This window comes from Polypterus senegalus, chromosome 3, assembly GCF_016835505.1.
Source record: "Polypterus senegalus isolate Bchr_013 chromosome 3, ASM1683550v1, whole genome shotgun sequence".
Lineage (NCBI taxonomy): Eukaryota > Metazoa > Chordata > Cladistia > Polypteriformes > Polypteridae > Polypterus > Polypterus senegalus.
This window is the reverse complement of record NC_053156.1, coordinates 218,105,370-218,126,260: the sequence shown is the minus strand read 5'-3', so window position 1 is coordinate 218,126,260 and position 20,891 is coordinate 218,105,370. Positions and strand designations below refer to the sequence as shown.

At 34.9% G+C, this 20,891-nt stretch overlaps 1 protein-coding gene across 5 annotated transcripts in view; it reads right to left on the bottom strand.

Moving 5' to 3' along the window:
- Positions 1-20,891, bottom strand: part of LOC120525853 (transcription factor SOX-13-like) — a 186,389-nt gene that overhangs the window by 117,155 nt on the left and 48,343 nt on the right. Inside the window, exon 1 of one of the 5 annotated variants that reach the window (XM_039748484.1) lies at positions 14,732-14,831. The exons of the other annotated variants lie outside the window; for them this stretch is intronic. The gene's annotated coding sequence lies outside the window, so the exon portion shown is untranslated. Of the gene's footprint in view, positions 1-14,731; positions 14,832-20,891 lie in introns of those variants that run through there. 5 annotated transcript variants of the gene reach the window in all.

Here is a 20,891-nt window from a genome sequence, read left to right as displayed (position 1 = left end):
GCAGGCGAATGTGGTACATCGATTTTTCATAATACTGGATGAACAAAGTATTTAACTGATAGACAGATAAATAGATACAGTCAGTTCCATAAGTATTTGGACAGTGACACAATTTTTACAATTATGACTTTGCACGGCACAATAATGATTTGAAATAAAACAATCATTATGTGATTGAAGTGTAGACTTTCAGCTTTAATTTAAGGGGTTTACCCAAAATATCGTTTGAGCTGTTTAGGAATGACAGACATTTTGATACATGGGCCCCCTATTTGCAGGAGTTGAAAAGTATTTGGATAAATGAACATAATCATACATATAATGACCATTTTCAATATTTGGTTGAAAATACTTTACAGTCAATAACTGCCTGAAGTCTTGAAGAGATTGGCCATTTCCATGTGCTGGCTTTCCACCCTAATGATACTTTGCCATGACTTCACTGCAGCTGTCTTCAGGTGCTGCTCGTTCATTGGACTTTCTGCCATCAGTTCTGTCTTCAGCAAGTGAAATGCATGTCCAGTTGGGTTGAGGTCAGTTTATTTACTTGGCCATTGAAGAAAATTCCACTACTTTGCATTGAAAAATACTTGGTTTGCTGTCACAGTTTTATTTTGGCTCATTGTTCGTCTGTACGACATTTGGCAGAATCTGAGTAGATAGTATAGCTCTGTACACTTGAGAATTCATCCTGCTACTTCTGCCAACTGTCATATCATCAATAAACACCAGTGACCCACTTCCATTGCAGTCAGGAATGCCCATGCAATAACACTGCCTCCACCATGTTTTACAGATGATATGGTATACTACAGATCATGAGCCATTCCTTTTCTACTCTATAATCTTCTCTTCCCATCATGCTGGTACATATTGATATTAGTTTCCTTTGTCCAAAGAAAACTGTTTCAGAACTGGACAGGTTTTTAAAAATGTTTTCTGACAAAGTCTAATCTGTCCTTCCTATGCTTGAGGTTTACTAGTGGTTTGCACCTTGTGGTAAACCCTGTGTCTTCATGAAGTCATCTCTTGATTGTAGACTTTAGACAATGATGGGCGTACCTCCCAGAGAGTATTCTTGGTTTGGGCTAAATGTTGTGAAGGGGGTTTTCTTCACCAAGGAAAGAATTCTACAATCAACCAGAACAGTTGTCTTCTGTGGTTTTCCAGATGTCCAGGTGTTGCTGAGTTCACAAAGTGTGTTCCTTCCTTTAAAGAATGTTGCAAATGGTTGATTTGACCACTCTGTGTTTCTGCTATCCCTCTAAAGAGTTTGTTTTCTCAGCCTAATTATGGCCTGTTTTTACTTGCATGGACAGCTCTTTGGACCTCATATTTAGAATTCACAGTGACAACTTCCAAGTGCAAATTCCATACTTGGAACTCCAGACCTTCTACCTGCTTAATAGCTAATGAAATAATGAGGGACTTACTTACACCTGGCTATGGAGCAGCTTGTCAGTTAAATGTCCAAATACTTTTGACACCTTGAAAATAGGGGGACCATGTATAAAAACAGCTGTCATTCTTAAATGGCTCACACAATATATTTGATATACACTTTAAATTAAAGCTGAAATTCTACACTTCAATCACAATTTTTGCTTAATTTCAAATCCATTGTAGTAGCATACAGAGCCAAAATTATAAAGACTGTGTCACTGTCCACCTGACTATGGATGGATGGATGGATAGATGGATAGATCTTTATCTCCAGGGAGCATATTTTGCTTTTTACAAAAGCTCTTTAAATACATTAATAGAGAGAATATATACACACATACTATGATTTGAAAACACACTAGAATCGCTGAAAAGGAATAACATTTTAAAAAGAAAGACTTGGCAGTCACAGTAAGGCATTATGCAGAAGTATTGCTGTTGGTGTAATGGAGCCCAAATATTGTTTCCCGACACCCTTCTGCTGAGTAATTCATTGCCTAAAAGTACTCAGTTTTAGTGTGTCAGAAAGAGGATGTGCAGCACTGCACATAAGATAATGCATTTTGATTTAAATAAATAATAAAGATATAACTGATATCACCTATAAAAAAGCATTCAATTAAAAAAATTTATGCCAGAATGTAACTCAATATTTTCTATGCATTTTACTTAAAATGTATGCAGGTAGGTCCTCCTTGCGTGGAGTTTGCATGTTCTCCCCATGTCTGCATGGGTTTCCTCCAGGTGCTCCGGTTTCTTCCCACAGTCCAAAGACATGAAAGTTAGGTGCATTGACGATTCGAAATTGTTCCTTGTGTGTGTGTGTGTGTCCTGCGGTGGGCTGGCGCCCTGCCCAGGGTTATTTCCTGCCTTGTGCCCTGTACTGGCTGGGATTGACTCCAGCAGACCCCCGTGACCTTGTAGTTAGGATATAGCAGGTTGGATAATGGATGGATGGATGTATTAAGGTATTGCTAACCATGTTTATGGAACATTTTATTTTCTAACTGAAAAAAAAGTCCCAATATTCAGTAAGCACATTTCGATTATTGTGTGAAATAATCTGGTCATGGTAAGATGAAACCCAAATAAAGATTTACTAAAATCATCAGAATAAAAAAACGAGCAGCATGTCTCCATACAAAGGCCGTGTCCTACTTTAACAAATGGAGCGCCATTGTTCCCCTACTAAATAACTGATTTTTCATAATATCTTCATCAGTGTGCTCCAAATCCCCAAAGACGTTCACAAACAGAGAAGCAACTGATACTCTCATGTAATCATACCTGGTGGAAGCCGAGGGAAAGTGTATTTAAAACAAAGCAAAGTGGTGAGACTGTTGAACAACTGTAGAGGCTTCTAATTGAAGTTGAGATCTTTCATAAACAGACCATACTTGGTATTGTTTTTGGAGTGTCTGAGATTTAAGTACTACTATAGAAATCCATCCACCCATCCCTTACCAAACCTCTTCAGGCAGCTCAAGTTCTCTGGATACAACAGAAAATGTCAAAGTCTAATTGTAAAACAAACTCCATAACCAGCAAATCTGTAAATTCTGACAACTCTGTGAGGAACAGATAAAGTCTAAATCACATGCAAGTGGACATCAGCTATAGTAAATCTTTCTATATTAATCTGACAGAGAAATAACCAATGCTCATTAAAGGGCATGGACAAGAGTCAAAGTCAGGTAACAAAACCCTGGGCTTTTTTTTTTGTCTCGCTAAATCAAGTGTTCTAAAAAAAGTTAAAATTCCATCTTTCTCTCTACACTTAAGTGACATGCTCTTAGATAGTTCTTACAAGAAAAAAAATGTTTCTTTGTCTCCCATACATTTAGGTTAATCTTCAAAGCACTATACTTTGTATTTTACTATGCTAACTATCCTGAGGTTTTTCTCAGGGTTTTTCACAAGGTAAAGAGAACTGTGAATATAACTGAACAAGTGATATGGAAATAGGAGTAAGGATTAAATCAGATAAGCTGATTTGTGTTTTCTGTTAAAGGTGAAGCCAAGTATTTCACGCATTCTTGGTCGGACAAGCATGTAAGAATTTCACTGCACTCTGTTTAAGTGACAATAGTTGAGTCCAGCAGGGAGTGTTGGCCAAACAGATGGATGAGGTTCAATGCTCAGAACTGCACGGTGGACGTGCTCGCCATGCTGTCTCACAATCTCAATGGCAACAAAATACCTACAAACATGACAACACAAATCAATCGCAACACAAATAATCATTTTATACTTAACCTGTATTAAAGAATCATTCAGCTCAAAAATCCACACTCAGGCCATGCCGAAAATCTGCGAAAACATCAACAGAGATGAATGCAGCAGTTAACTGAGGTGTTCGCAGCTCATTTCCATGTGGTGATGGAGCCTGCAGATGTTTCAAGGAGGGAAGGTAATGGAGGGCTACAATTCGAAAATCCCGGGATTAAGCAGGTCAGTGGTTATGGTGCTCCAGTGTGGCCTGGGTTCAGCGGTTGTGAGGTTTCGAAATGCCAGTATGCAGCAACACTTTTTGTAGTTTAAAGATTAATACTGTTTTGGTACAAAAACCCAATTGGATCACCAAAATCCCTCACTACATCCCCCAATGCAGTATTTCTTCAATATAAAAAAAAATTACTGACAGCAAAAAAGGATAAATAAAAGGAAAAGCAAGCAATGTAACATAATAATAATAAGCAGGAAAAGTACAAGAAAGAGTAATAACTTATTTCACAAGCAGATTATAGGACTGCAAAGCTTTTTGAGTAGACAGACCACAGGGATACATTAAATACTAAATATACTAAGGGTAAATTTCACACAAACATTAGGAAGTTTTTTGTTCACACTGAGAACCACAGGCACATGGAATAAGCTACCAAGTAGTGGACCTTCAAAACTAGACTTGCTGTTATTTTGGAGAAAATAGTTGGATAGGACTGTTGAACTGAATGGTCTGATCTTGTCTAAACCTTTCTAATGCTCTAAACACCATGGTCACCTACCATAATGCTACTACTATCGTAAACCTGAAGTTTAATACACCAGAGTTTCCTAATTCTTTATACATCGAAACTTTATACAATCTGATGCACTCCATTCCCACTGTGTTTTTTCACACATGCAAATCACTAAAGTTCCCGCAGTTTCCCCATTCTTTTCATACTTGCATCTACCTCTTGACACAAAACACCTGGGTTTACAGGTGCTAGTATGTTCTTCACCCTTCCTAAAAAAATATATTTGTCATTATATTGATTTTGCCCACTCTTTTTCTCTAAAATTCATTTACTCCCACTAAAAGAAAAATTGACTATTTGTAGGAGATTGAGGAAAAGAAAAATGTAGAGTTTATTGGTTCTTCTTGTATAAGAAACATTTTTTGTTTTTCTTTCCTGCAAATTAAAACATCTTCATCCATTCTTTATGCCACCAAACACTAATTCTACTTGACACCCCCCCACTATGCATTACATTTTTCCTTTGTAATTTCACCCACCTAAAGGTACTTCATTCCCCAAATCTTAAATCTAGATCATGCGTCTTTTTGCCTCTTGACTTGCCATAAAATAAAAGTTCCTTATTTTCAAGAAACAAAGCACACAAGAGTAAGTTCTTCAATAAACATAATGCCTATGATGTTGCATTGTTTACAAAATTTATGGCAAAGCAATTTGTGATTTTGCACAAACCAAGGAAAGTGAACAAATAAACAGGACAAAATCGCAGCAACGGCACCAAATCACAAATGAGCACCAATGCTACCAGATCTTGTCATGATTTCTTTGGGAAAAAATAAGCACACAAAAAGAGTGCTTCGGAAAGTTTAAAGTATCAGCACTGAGCCACTGCGCTGCTCTAGTAAACATATTTATACTTCTATAATGCTCAGTGCTGAGTAACACATTCTGGCTGCCAGTTCACTGCAGCGTCTGAGAATTGCAGGCTAGGACCTGAGACTTTCAATCACAGAGCTATTTTAATTAATTTCTAACTGTACAAACAAAAGTTGCAGGATGCATTGTGTAATTTTGCCTCACATTCACTCTCCATTCTTTTCCTCTTGCTTTCCAGAACTGCTCACAGATAATTCAGGGGTGTTGCAGGCAATAAGCGTATAAGCCAGTGCCTTTAAAAATACACTTACAGCTTGGCAACACGTGCAAAGGTAAAATTCTTTCAAAAGACAATATGAGAAGGCAAGTTTACAACAGTGTATTTCAAATTCAAAATAGTTAGTGTTGCCTGATCATCCACTTATCAACAATTCGAACGCAACCTCAATCTGCAGAGCAGATTAGTTGTTCGAATTGAGATAAAAAAAGGACATTTCCATTTTTTAAAATGTTTTTGAAAAGATTAACATCTGCTGATCTGCCAGTTTAGTTATGATTACAAGAATGTAACATGTCATTAATGAATATGCTCTTGTAAAAGGAAAATTGTGCAACTCAATAGAGCATGGCAAAGAGATATGCCGGCAAACCTGAAAATGACCAGCAATTTTTCAATCATATATTTAAGCACACAATAAATCATGCAAATAATTGCACAGAAATAAAATCTTTTACAAAGCCTTATGACTAGTTGAATCAGATATTCACGTATAACCATCAATAAATGTGTTACATACTCACTTCTTGGCTTCTAGAATGTTAGTATACAGCTTCAATGCACTGCTGTGGCTACTCCCTCATTACAAGAAACGGGATAGCAGGAACAAGGAAGATGAGTTAAAGTGGTTAAGGCAGCATTTTTAAAGTTCTCAACTATTCATTAGTTGTGTAGGTGAAAATAAAGGCTTTTGTAGAACAAATTAAATGTACAGCACCAGATGGCAATGACCATCATACGTACACGCTTTGGAAACTTTGTATGTTGCAAACAAAACTAGTAGTAATTCCAGTTCAGGAAAATTACAGTATAAATACTTTAACCAATTAAAGAAAATGAATTAAATATTTTTCTTAAATTGTTATTTTTATTATCAGGAAAGTAAGGGTTTTTAGCTAAACTCATAACTAAATAATTAACTTAGCCTTTCCTTTGTGCCCTAGCTTGGAGTTTCTTCTAAAAATGCATTTTATAAATTACACTTTGTAATAGTAAAACGGTGACTACTGCAGTATAATGAGAAAACAGAAGCTTTTGTTTAAACTCAAAACAAATTTTTGCTGAGACAAGGTTTAGAAAATATTTTAAGTTTAGATCACATTAGCATTTATAAAATAAGAAAAAACAACTTTATAAAAATAATACTAATCTGTTAAGCATACTTGAAATACACACACACGCTTATTTTCAATCCATAATTTTTTTAAAAATACAGCTGGCGTGCCTCATTTCTATATTGTTACATATTACTAAGAGTGTTGTTCTTAGAAATAAAATGCTTAACCAGGATTTTAAAAGGTTTTAGGCCTTCAATTAGAAGAGAGCATATAAAAGAATGTATATTGCACCTGCCTGAATGGGAAGAAAATGGTCACAAAGAAAACACAAATACTCACTTGCTGGGGTCCCAGTCCATTCCATACCATGCTTAACATCACTCACAAATATCGGGATAATTTAAGGGCTACAAATCAACACACTGGCCACCGAAATGATAACCCAATTTTCACCAAAAAACCGCAGGTAAACGTCATAGAAAACAAAAAGAAGACTCCCCTGCCCCAAGCCTCATTTCTAGGAGACACACATTATGCTCCAGTAGATAAATCTTACTTGGTAGTCATTACACTAAGATATATTCTAAAAAAATCTATAAACTAGATCAGATTGAGACAGAGATTACGTACACAGTTAAGGTTCACATACTACACTGTGCATAATCAATGCTGGCAAAACAGCAATATGTTAAAAAGTTATCTAAATAAGTTAAACATATGCACACAAAACATCTAAACACAGTGAAATAAATATATAAACTATAAACAACAAAATTACATGAATGACTTTACCAGTCAATACTTTTTTTTCAATCCAACTTGCTTACTCGAATTGAGGGTATGCTGAATTAATTTACCAACTACCAACCTACCAAACAATTATTCAAGCAGGAGTGAATATGAAGAATACAAAATAATTTTAGTAAAAAGATGCATTTTGTGCACAGATATGAATGGCTATACACTGCAAAGAAGATGTGATGCTGACCTAAAAGTAAAAAAAATATTTTAATATATATTATATATATATATATATATATATAAAATATAGTGTACAATATGGACTATATATATATATAATACTGTACACTCTACATTCAAATTGGGCATAAATGCAATATCAAAAGAGACAGCCTGCTCTTATGTCTAAGAAGCACCTGCAAGCAGACTCTTCCAAATACTGTGCAAATTGATCATTATCCAGCGGACAAATAGAGCTCATTAAAATTAAGTAACATTGTTCCTTCTCTACCATCAACCACTTCAGTGACATGAAATGGTTCTCCAGGGTTTTTTCTTTTGATAATCCATCTTGAGAGTGGGCGGCAGTGAATACAGTTCTGAACCAAAACAGTGCTGAAACCCAAGCTTCAGTATTTGTGTGAGAACTCTACTTAAGAGAGAGTTTTATTTTTGTAGTAATCAACACATCACAGGTCAGGTCACTATATCAAATCTAAGATTATGGCTTGCATTTCCACTCAAAATTATTGTTTCATATCTGGGTAATCTTATAACTTCAATAACCTTTAGAAAAGAAAATAAGAAAACGGAAAGAAACCAGGCAGCAATCAAAAAACATATGCACCTGTTCTGTTTACTGCAAGCTTTTTTTAAGGAGAAGAATGATACAAAATTAAATAAAAGCCCTAAAACACTAACAATGATCTCTCAGAATTAGCCATCTAATTTTCATAGCAAAAACAAAAATAGAAGCAACTAATAAACAGATTTCACACATCACTCTCCAGCCATGAGTAAGAGGGTCTCATTCTTTTAACAACTTGTGAATTTCAGACAGACTCAATCTCATGATTTCATTCAACTTTGAAAAATGATTCTATTTATGATTTCACATTACAGAAAAACCATATGTTTGCATTATTGCAAAGCTTAATGGAAACACAAGCCAATCTGGAATAAACTGAGTTACATCTTAGACCAACTTTACAATCACCCCACCATTTTGTGAATTCAACTTGAAGAACATGGGGAGCCAACATCAGCTCAAAGACAGGCCAATTCAGCGCTACCAATCAATTTAGCACACATATATTTCCCATGAGTATTTTGAAACATGACATATCCTTAACAGTTTTGAAATAATACATTACAACATCTCACAGAGATTACCAATTTGCGGCTGCCACGTGAGATGTACTCTATGAGACTTGTCTCGACCTAGGATGGATTAAAGACATTCAGTGCTGATCTCGTGGAGGACCAGCCTGGTGTCACCCAATCTCTTTAAACCCCCAGTTTACACAAGGGGGACTCAGGAGGAAAACTAGAGGATGCAGCTGAACTGGGACTGGAGCATGATGGTGTCCCAGTAGCCACTGAAACCCAAGGAGTTAAAATACCTCCAGTCATGCAGTGGTGTACTGCTTGAGATGGGACTGGAACCGCTAGAAACGGCATGGTCTCCTCTGAAGCACAAAATGGTGAAGGGGCTATGGGTGGGATATCATTCTTTAATCTGAAGCCTAAAACCTTGTAGAATCTTTTGCTTTATTGTTTCATATTAATAAATTATAATTGCATTATAAATGCATGCATCTCCATATTTAAACATTTTTTTTCCTAAACTGATGCAAATAATCCAAGTTTTTTATATTAGCTCAGGGGCTATGAAAAATCTAGATGGTTAAAGAAGCAAAAAAAAATCCTAAAATCACGTGATACCAATTAAGTTTTAAATGACCGCATGTAAGAAATTCCAAATTAAGATAGATCATGGTAGTTATAAAAAAAACATTTTGATCTTAAACCCCACTTTCTAAAGCTTATGGAGGAGGACCCATTAAATGTAATATCACAAGAAAGCAAACATGTATAAAAACAACCCAACTTTTGTATGGGTGAGTGCATGATTAGCATTTTCAAAAACCATAAATATCTTGAGGGTCCAATTAGTTAAGTGTGTGGTAAAAATCCTACAATGCATTCACATGCAACTGAAGTAAAAGGTCATGCATTTCTTGCCATGAATAAATAATATTAGAACAAGTTTCATAAGAACAGGCCATAAAGTCCATCAAATCTCACCATTCCATTCACCTACTTCCACCAAAAATAACATCCAGTTCAGCTTTGAAGGTCTCTACAAAACTCATTGCTAACTTATGCAATATATCTTTAGTTCTCGGTAAGAAAAAAAAAAACTTCCCATCATTTATGCAAAATTCATCCTTAGTGGGTTTCTACCAAAATATTGCTACACCTGTTTAAACCTCAAGCCAAATCTATTCCAGCAGTGTCAACAAAAGGCAGAATCAAATTATTAAGTGCAAAACCACAGAAGGCTGGTTTATAAAAATATATTTCCTAAAAAGCTTATAATGCCTTCCCATTAATCCACTGTCAAAACTCACTTACCTGAATTAGGTCATATCGTGTATAGAGTTGGGGAAATACAAATCTGCCTTAAAGAGTAAGAAATGTAGACATCCATTTTCAGTCCACTTCATTCACTATAGAACTGTGAAGTGCCAAAATCTATCCTGGCATCAATGGACACAAGGCAAGCAGCAATAACAAGACAGGACCCTCATCCAAAACATGCCTTGTTGAGCATTGTCAATTAAATTTATATTTAAGAAGAACACATATTACAAATTTTACCAAATCTATCTTCTCCAATCCTTCCTTATCTGTTATGGGGTTTTAGTACGCTACAGCCAACTCCAGCAGCACTGGACACAGATGTCTAGTTCATCACACACACCTATTCACAAAAGCCCAATCATTTAAATGCAAACATATTAGAATTTATAAGGTAAATAAAAGTACATCGAGGGTATCAGGATCCCAGAGAGGCCATGCAGACTCCAGAACAGACCACGACCAGGGCAGCAAGTTAAATCCTGAAGTTCTGCGGCACAGCACAGTGATACACTTTGCTATTTTCTTGGAATCATTAAGTGGATTTCACAAATTTGTTAAGCTGTACATTTTCTGAATCTCAGACACCCTAATATTAAGATAGCAACTTCTTCATATACTGGAAATATTTTGTTTTAAATATTCATATTTGTGCATGAAGGAAACATATATGTATAACTGAATAGTGATTTCTTTTGTGCCATAGCACAAATTATATCATTAGCAGAATATATGCAAACCTGCAAAGCAGTATCTTTACTAACACTTCCCATATGTTAAAGATAACCAAAAACAACATGTATGTGTATTTAAAGGTAATAAAAGGACGGGCTTAGTTCCTGCTTTTTTAACTACTTTATTAAATATTACTTCTATATGAAGAAATACAGAACACCAAGAAAGCTAAAAGTCATAATTACAGCTTAAGAAGTTGTGACAGGAGCTAGAAAACTTCCCAACTGTACTTTAATTCCAAAAAAACGAAAAATATTTTTATATCCTATCATGTTCCTCCTAGTCACATTTCTTTTTGTTCTATGGTACACTCACTGTTGCCATACGCAAAAACAAAACACCCCGGGGCTGCTTCTTTGTTTGAAATCCTTCATGTCTATTTGACTTTGATTTTGAGTTAATGTGGTGTACAGAGTGTACACTGATGGAAAATTATAAGACATAAAACGGAAGACTACAATAACCCGCTACTTCAAGACAAAGGCCGTAACATGCCCTGCAAACGATGAAATCGCTTTCAACTGGAGGAGTGAAAATTCCAGCAGCAAATGCTTGCAAGATATTTGACCCTGCACAGTGGGGGCTTTACACATTATAGTAAAAGACCTGGTGTGATTTAGAAAGTGGATTAAGAGTTGTACAAAAAAAATTATAGCGTTAAAAGTAAGCAATTGTGTCATTGTACGTTCATTTATATTTAGGCAAAGCAAAAGGAAGTGAAACGAAATTAATAAGCAGCATGTAATGTCATATCGGAAGCTGATACAATAAAATGTTAAAGATTTCTCTGTTAAATTCAGAACACTTAAGAGTAAAATATGGTATGTGTAAACACACAAACTCTCATTATATACTGTTACAAACCACTGGCACTAAACATACTTTTTAAATAAATGAAACTTTCTTTGTACCATACAAACTACATAGCCAGCATGCAATTAGATAGAATGTCAGAAAATTGTATACATCTCTTCATTCATTTTTTCGACCATGTTTAATCCAGTTAAGGTTTAAGGGGAGCAGATTTTCTCCTGGTATCCTCAGGCACAAAGTAGGAAACCCCCTCAAGATCCATCACTTGGGACAGACTCACTCTAATGAGTAATTAACATAAGACATGAGAGGAATCCAAGGACAAAATACCATAGGAGTGTACTAAATTAATATTCTACCAATTTAAAAATACTGATATGATTGATTGTTTCTAAAAATTGAAAAATGTAAACAACTGCGATTAAGTTTTATGTATATTTGCTTACAGCAAATATTAAAGTATATTTGTTAGTAATGTGTCAACTGGACTAAATTATTTGGAATAATAATGAATTCCTACAGACATTCCCATATACACCCAGTTTTTTATAAAATCCACTGGCACAAGGGGTGCATTTCAAAAATATAATAATTTGTAGATGCCTAATAAAAATTACATCTTATTAAACAGCAGGGTGGGTAATAAAAGGAAAGTAACATTCCAAGTCACATTTAAAGGTTTGTAGAAGTAATAGGGCAGTAAAACAACCCCAGAATGTAATCTGGTCTGTCATGCAGCCTGTGTGTTTCTTGCACGTCTCCGTCTTTGTTCACAATGGATTCCTATCACAGTGTAAAGGCATATTGTCAGGTTGACTGCTTATGCTAAATCACCTGGGTGGGGGTGCTTGAGGTCTATCCTGCTGCTAAATATTGAAAATCCAGCACAGAAAGCTGTAGGTTACAAGTTCAAATGGCCTCTAAAAGGGAAAGCAGAAAGATGGGTATTTTCTAATGTGTGCATTAACATTTGTGGTGCAAATAAGGAAAATGTTACCATTTCTTAACTAATTATTTTTGTCTTTATCAAAACTCAGACGTAATATTCAATTCTTACAATGTCGAACAAAAACATTTATATATAAAAAATCATTTGTGCCAATAAGGCTGTTTAATGAGAACAGGTAACTTGAATACACGACTATCACTGACTTGAAAGATTCTTAAGTGCCACTGTATAGATGGGTGTAAAGTTTTTTAGTCCATGTAATTGCATATGTATGCATGTATGTTTAATTTAGGTATGCATGTTTGGGTTTCTTATATTGTATTTCTCCTTCCTTGTCTTTTTATATTCAAAACCGGTGTCTAAGTAACCTTTGTTGATACACAAACCAAATTAATTTCCTTTATGTGATGATAAAGTTAGTTGAGTTAGTTTTGTCAACCTATTTCTATTTACAGACATTCCTATCCACACACTCATTATTGCTTTCACTTCTTCTCGTAGACTAATGCAGTGTTGTATCCGATATCAACTATTTTACGGAACATTTTTATTCATATTGAAATAATAATTGATTTAGATCTGGTTTACTCACTTAAAAAGATGGGGTATAAATTGATATACAGATTGGTGCCTTGATGAAATTATATAAATGAACAAAAAATAAAGCAAATTAATTATCCACTCTAAAATGAAGCGTGTTCCTTTTTATTTTGTTTAAATATGAGTGAAACCAAATAAAAACATGCATGTTTCTTAACAATAGATTACCATGTGAGGTGAAAAAATACATCTAAAAAACAAAATAAAAAATTATTTGAATTGTATGTATCCTGTATAATTATTTAACAATAAAGGCTCTGAGCATTAAGCTAGTAAATACTATATGTTAAATATACATGCACATATTAACAAAATGATTTTTGTTGCATAAGCAAATTTCAAAAAAACAATATCAAATATAAAAAAAACCTGAATATAATAGGATTTGAAAATGTCTTACAAAAAACGTCAACTTTAGAATTTGGCAAATTTTCAATCAGAGGTAACAGATTTCAACAAATGTATGAAATTAAACAAATCTTCAAACTGAATTCACACAAGAAAACAAAGGTTTTTGTAGGCAGTATTTCACTTTCTAATTATGAACTGTATTTTTTTAACTTTCAATTGGTATTATGTGTATGGGCTGTCTTGTGCTTCAAAAGTTAATCAAGGAAAAAAGAAGAACTCCTTAGAAATAAGAAATAAAAAAAAAATACCTGATGGTGACCTCTTCAAATATTTTACTTTATATTAAATAAAAAAAAATATCATTGGACATAAACATCTCAGACCTTGCAGACTTTACAGGTGGTATTTTATTGATGGGCATTTACTAAAAAAACTACAGTTTAATGTTAAAGAAAAGGCAAAAACCGCAAGAAACGCTCAGTATACTTCAGGTCCTATTTTACATTACAGCTTAATTAGAATGGAATCATGACATATTTGAAAGCAAGAAATGCTAATAAAATCTTTAATAACTGTTACCATTTTAAACAGGCAGGAACAGTAATTTTTTTATTTTAAGTTACTATTTTCAGTTTATTTTTCCTTTCACAAGTAAGACGTACTAGTGGAGTTTTTAAAAATTTTCTTGTAAAACAACTTTAAGATTCATCAGAATTAATCCTGTTTTTGTTTATCAATCACATATAATACATATACACACGCACATTTTATATATAGATAGATAGGTATAATATGAGTTTACTACTTGTGAATCTTAAAGTTGTTTTACAAGAAATTGTTTAAAACTGCTAGTATTATATACACATTTATGTAAGTGTGTAAGTATGTATCTATATATATATATATATATATATATATATACATATATATATATATATATATATACAGATAGATAGATAGATAGATAGATAGATAGATAGATAGATAGATAGATAGATAGATAGATAGATAGATACACATAAACACATACACTTACACATATGTACAAAAAATGTAAAAAGTGTGTGTGACCTAAATACAAATACATACTGACACACACACACACACATACACACACAGAAATACACTGTATTTTCCTCTTAAGTGTATAAGGTTAAAATTAGAAGAACTAATGTTTACACTGTGTTTGAGTAAATGCATTAGTTAATAAACAGCTTTTCTGGCAGATTTTTTTTGCAATCACTAAATCCACAGAAACAATTAATAGCTGCTGCTTTCAGCTTACCCAATAACAACAGGGAAGAATGAGATGCTGTCTCCTCAACAATAAGATGAAGTCTATTTTTTTGGGGTGGTTGTTGTTTTTTTCTTCTCCTCTGTTTGCTTGTGTAGTATCAACACATCAGGTACTATTAATGCACTGCTGCTGCCTTAAACATCCGGTAAACTACATGAGCTGGGGAGGGGTGACAGGAGGTAGTGGAGTGGGGCTGATCGTTAACTTTTTTAATCAAATCCAAAATCTTTACACCACTTTATTCCACATTATCAGCACTTACAATAAACCAAAAGAGATGTTAAGATTAACCCACTTTTTTTCTACTTCTTTGCAGGGCAGGAAATACAAAAAAAATATATAATTAGATAATGAATGCTATAATAACTTTTGCTAAAATTTCAGTTGAAAAAGAAATATGAGTTTAAAAGAATTTGTGACATGAGGTAGACCAAAAAAAATTACAAAAACACCACGTGCAAAGTACTTGGCGAGACTTTCGTCACATACTGACAAAGTATATCATTTTGAAAATGCAAAGAACAAACATAATGGGACATTACTTTTTTGGTACTGTATAGATTATGCTGAAAAAAAAAAGAGAGTGTCCCACTAATACAATTTTCTCATTTATTACAATGTTCTCATTTTTTAAATTGTAAAATTGTTTTCATTTAGAAAATAATCCAAAGATGACAAAAAAAATGTTTTAGCATAATTATTCAATCCCCACACTGTAACAGATACCAGCTCTGCATGCTGTTCAGAAATAATTTTGGCTCAGTCTTACAGGTGGATTCTGCAGGCTGTTCATATTAGTGGGATGACTCTTACACACTGCAATTTTTAAATAGTGCCAAAGATTCTCAGTCGGTCTTACATCAGGGCAATTACAGGACTTTCCCGGCCCGTACCCTAAAGCTGCCACCATTACTGTAGGTGTGGTGTTTTTCTGAGGTGTCTGCATTGTTACATTTGCACCACACATATCTCTTTGAACTTTGGCCAAAATGCTCTATCTTGGTTTCATCCAACCACAAAACCCTTTCCCACACTGCAATTGGGTCATGCTCATGCTTTTTGGCAAACTCCAGCTGTGCTTTCACATGGCTCTTTTTGAGTGATGGCTTTCTAATGCCACACTCACATATAGGCTAGAATTATGCAGAGGTTTTGATATGGTTGGCTGGTGCAGTTTTACTCCGGTCTCAGCTACTGAACACTGCAGCTCTTTCAAAGTAATTCTTGACCACTTTGTGAATTCTCTTATACGTCTTTCTGTTTGTCCTCAGAGTTTTAATATTTTCAAGGCAAAATCTAGGTAGGTGGTTTGACATGGCTTCCACTGCCTGATAGCTGACCTAGCAGAGGGACTTTGAGACTTTGTATTGCACACTTTTTCCTAATTTATTTATTTGTATTATTTTACCTCTGACTTCTTTGGTAATGCTCCTTCAGATTCACAACTGGAATAATAACCCCTTAATTGGGGTGTTTAGAGTCAGAAATTGTGCCAGTTATTTTAATTCTTCACTGGTGGAGGTCAAATGTTTGTACCTCTGTAAACTTAGGCTTCTAAAGTCATTAAGTGCCTGCCACAAACAGACTGATGGCAATCTAATACAGGCATAAAATCTGAACAATGTTTCTTCTTTAATTTTAAAGTTTATCTGCTGTGTCTACCATATTTGAAAATCTTGAACTTAAAAAGCTCAAAGTTTGAGCTATGGATTGAACTTCAAAGTCCCAGAAGCCATTTTTTTTTCCAAAATCCTAAACGTGTTTGTCTAATTTTGTGAACTTCTTTCCAGTGGCTTTAAGAATGTAAACTCAAAAATGAATAGCTGCAATTCACCCAAAATCTAATCAGCATATAAGAATAACAAGCTCAAGTTGTCCAAAATATTTCAAAAGAATCGGTCCATTTGTCCTCGTGTTACATTGTTTCTCTTCAAAATTTTACCTATACACGGACACCATGTTCACTCATTTTCCAAAAATGCATAAAACATGCTATAGGAATAAGAAAATGTGTTTTTCTTTTGTAAAATCCAAGTCAGTTTAATGTAAAAAACACACTTCCTCCATATATGAAATACAGGGAAAGTAATTTAATAACTGAGTTTCAACGCTTTAAAATAAAAATATCGTGAGAATAAAATTACACTGAATAATGTGTTCCTCAGTAAAATGAAAGAATCCTTTTGTAAGGAAACACATATACATTCTACTCTTATTAAAGTTATTATTTAATTTTTTTGCCCATTAACACATAAATACATTTTTGTATGTGTTATTCACAAAGTGTTATTTAATAAGTTTATTATGAAACAGAGGACAAAACCAACTTCTGCTGCTTTTATATGCCATCCATCCTTCAGACCCACTTAATCCTATCCTCTCGTCGCACTGAATTAGAAGTGCAGAGGTCCAGTGCCCTCGCCATCTATACCATTGGTCTGTTTAAAAGAACAATAATAGTTAAAGCAGCCTTAAAGTGTTGCTGAAATGTAATAGAAATCATGCTAATAGAAGATCTGGCCAATTGACAATTTCAGAGTGAACAATAAAAACTTTATTTATGGTGTTCCTGAACAAAGTAAATCTGTTGGGTCCTTTGACAAGCTATGCCAGAGTTCGACTGACCTTGGACAGCTGAGTGTCTCTCACTCTCTGGGCACCCTACCAAGTCATGAAAATGAAGTAGACACTGACAACTGAGTATCTGGATGAGGTGTTGGAACAACTTTAGCAGCAGCTAACCAAATGGACTAAATGGCCTGGTCTTGTTTGTAAAACATCTCATACTTGAGACAGGACTGTTGTTTGATTCTTGTCTTTCACTTACCATTTGACCCTCTGCCAGTCACTTAACCCACATGTTCTAAAATTTAAAATATATATATAGCATCTAAACAGTCATGCTGCATTCTGATCCTGTGTGCTACTTTGTATTAAAGAGTCAGGGAAATCTAAAATAATAATAATAACAGTAATACTTATTCAGCACATGCTGAAGTCCATAACTGTTGTTATGGTGTTGTAACTGTTGTATAATATGGCAGACTGCTGGCAGATCAGTCACCTGTGACATTCTATGATTAGGAACAGTAGCTAGGATATGGCATCATGCGCCACAGCAGGTACAGAAAAGAAAAGACAAGAAGAAAGGTTCAGTAACTGGTGGGATTGATGACTGCTTTACATTTATTTAAGAAAAATAAATAACAGATGTGCAATATTGTGTTGCAGTGCTGCCGTTCCCAGAAAGCATTTTGTTGGTCAAAACCAGATATGTCAGAAATGTCAGAAAACAAGATATTTTAATAACGGAATAATTTTAGGAACTGATGGGTTTTTAACAGTACCACAGGCATATCAACTTATTGTTGAAATGAAACATTCAAAACAATCAATTTTATTTTTTTTTGTCTTTTATCAGCTGAGGGAACACACACACACACACAAAGTATATACCATACCATATCATTTTCTAAGCCCATTTAATCCTGATTGGGGGACGGGAGAACTAAAGCTTAACCCAGCAAGTAAAGGGCACAATGCAGAAACAGGCTCTGGGCAAGGTTCCAGCCCATCACAAGGTGAACACACACATTGTGACAAATTTAGCGTCACAAATCCACCTAACCTGCATGTGTTTGAACTGTGAAAAGAAACTGGAGCACCCAGAGAAAACCCATGCAGACTTGGGTTAGAACATGCAAAGTAAATGCAGGGAAGACCCAGAATGTGAACCCTGGTAACCTTACTGCAATGCAGCGGTGCTACCATTGGACTACCCACTATATCTATCTATCCATATATATATATATATCCATATATATATATATATCCATATATATATATATATATATATATATATATATATATATATATATATATATATATATATATATATATAAAATTATAAATATTATACTTATATATATATATACATACATACACACACACAGAGTGTATATATATTGTGACAACCAGCTGGATGGAAGACCCAGGGGAGAGAACATCTACAAGACACTACCTCCCCTTCTAGGAGTTGGAATTTGGCACAGCTCTGTTTAGTTCTGTGGGGGATACCAGGGGAAGCTACAGAACCCTACATTGGGTTTTCACCACACCTGGGAGTGATTCCAGGCCTGATTAACAAGCCACCTGGAACACTCCCAGGGCCAACATAAAAGGAGCCGCCTGACTCCATTCAATTAGCCAGAGTCGGGAGGAAGGGGGACAAAGCTTGACCATGAAGGAGAGAAGTAGAAGGAAAAGGAACTGTATACTGTATTTGGTTCTCTGTGTACTGTGCTGGACCTCATGTCTCTGCCTGTCTGTTTGGCACCCCTAATTTCTACTATATATATATATATATATATATATATATATATAAATAATTGCATTAACATATTAATTAATGCCAACAATCATTTTATTGTGCGTTAACACAGTTTTTGTTATTACTATTATTGTTTCGAAAGCTTCAAATCTTGCTAGCAATCGATAGAGACCAGTGATGTTCTTGTTACAGTGTTATTCAATACACTTTTGCTAGAAGGAAAGTTAGCTTTGTTGATTTGACCTTGATTCTCTGTGTATGTATGAGCAGCGAAGAGCAAACAGCTTCTAAAATGGCATGTGGAGAGATACCAAAGTGAGTGCTGAAAGTAAAATAATCCGTGGATGATTTTTTTTTATATATTATCGCTATTTGTCAGACTCCGATTTTGATGCAACTGATCTGGAGATGTAGATCAAAAATGAAAGTGAGGTACCAGCATCAGCTGATCACGTTGCTGAACACGTTCATGTAGCTGATGCACCTGTGGCAATGATCGCCTAGGACGACAGACACTTACGATGACAGGAAGCACAAACAATATTGTGTCTCACTGCAACTACTACCCCCACGCACCTGTTTCACAAAGACAGCCTGGCAGCCAGCCCATCATGCATTCCTGCTGGCCGTCGAGCAACCCTCTGTGCTGCAGTTGCTGCCGCAAACTGCAAACAGGCGCCGATAGCAGGCACAACAGGCAGCAACAGACGTTTTATGTTGATTTATGTGTGAAACCATTGCTTTGTGTGCTTTTCAGAAAACTGAGCTTTTTGGAAAAAAATATTAGCCCTAAATGAGTTGCTACTGAACATAGACTGTTTATGCTGCTCCCTGATAAAGGAAAATGTTTCTGCTAGTATCTGTTCAGATGAAAAAGAAAACAGATTTTGAAATGTTTACTTGCTTTTGCTCTGAAGGTGCCCGTTATAATGTTATGATCATGGCTCTGGACTCTGAGGATAAGTTGTTTTTCTATAACAAACTAGATAAAACGTTAATGCCCTGGCAGGGGCAAATAGCTTTGGTTTTATATTTGATTTGATTACATTAATGTTTAACTTGAGATTTACAAGAAATATTTTAACTGCTACTATGTAAAGGGAATACTGCTGTTAAAAAGCACCTTATTTGTTTAAAGTGTTTTCTAACCAAATACACACAATATACTACTTTTGAGTTCACTATTGAATTTTGCACATAATGAGATTGTTTGCAATTAATCACTGCCCAGCACTAATATATCTCTCTCTATAATATATATATATATATATATATATATATATATATATATATATATATATATATATATATATATATATATATATATATGTGTATCTCTGGCAAAATCAGCTTTATTGTTGTCTTAAAGTTTTCCAAGCAGGAGCACACACAGAAACCCAGCACATATGCAATGACACTGATGTTATCCTGTATTCACTATCTTCTCAGATTTAAAGTGCAGACAGACTTTTAAACACAAGTGAGACGACAAGCAGTGAGCACACGGCGAAGTCAGCAGCCGGTTTTAAAATGTTCTCCACATCAACCATTGGGAGACAGACACATTACGTGGTGAGTCTCTGAACTTGTAATTGCACCACTGGCAGTCAAGCAGTTTTTAACTGCATTAACAGAGACAATACTTACGGACCAATATTTTTAAATAATGCCACAGTTTTCTGAATGGGTTCTGGTAGGCACTTTGAGTGGATCTTACAAAGTATGTGAAGCTTTTTGCTCTTCAGTCAATGATATGCAGCTTTGGTTCTGAGTCTGGCGTCATTGCGCTACAGAAAATGTAATCTTTTTCTAAACCTC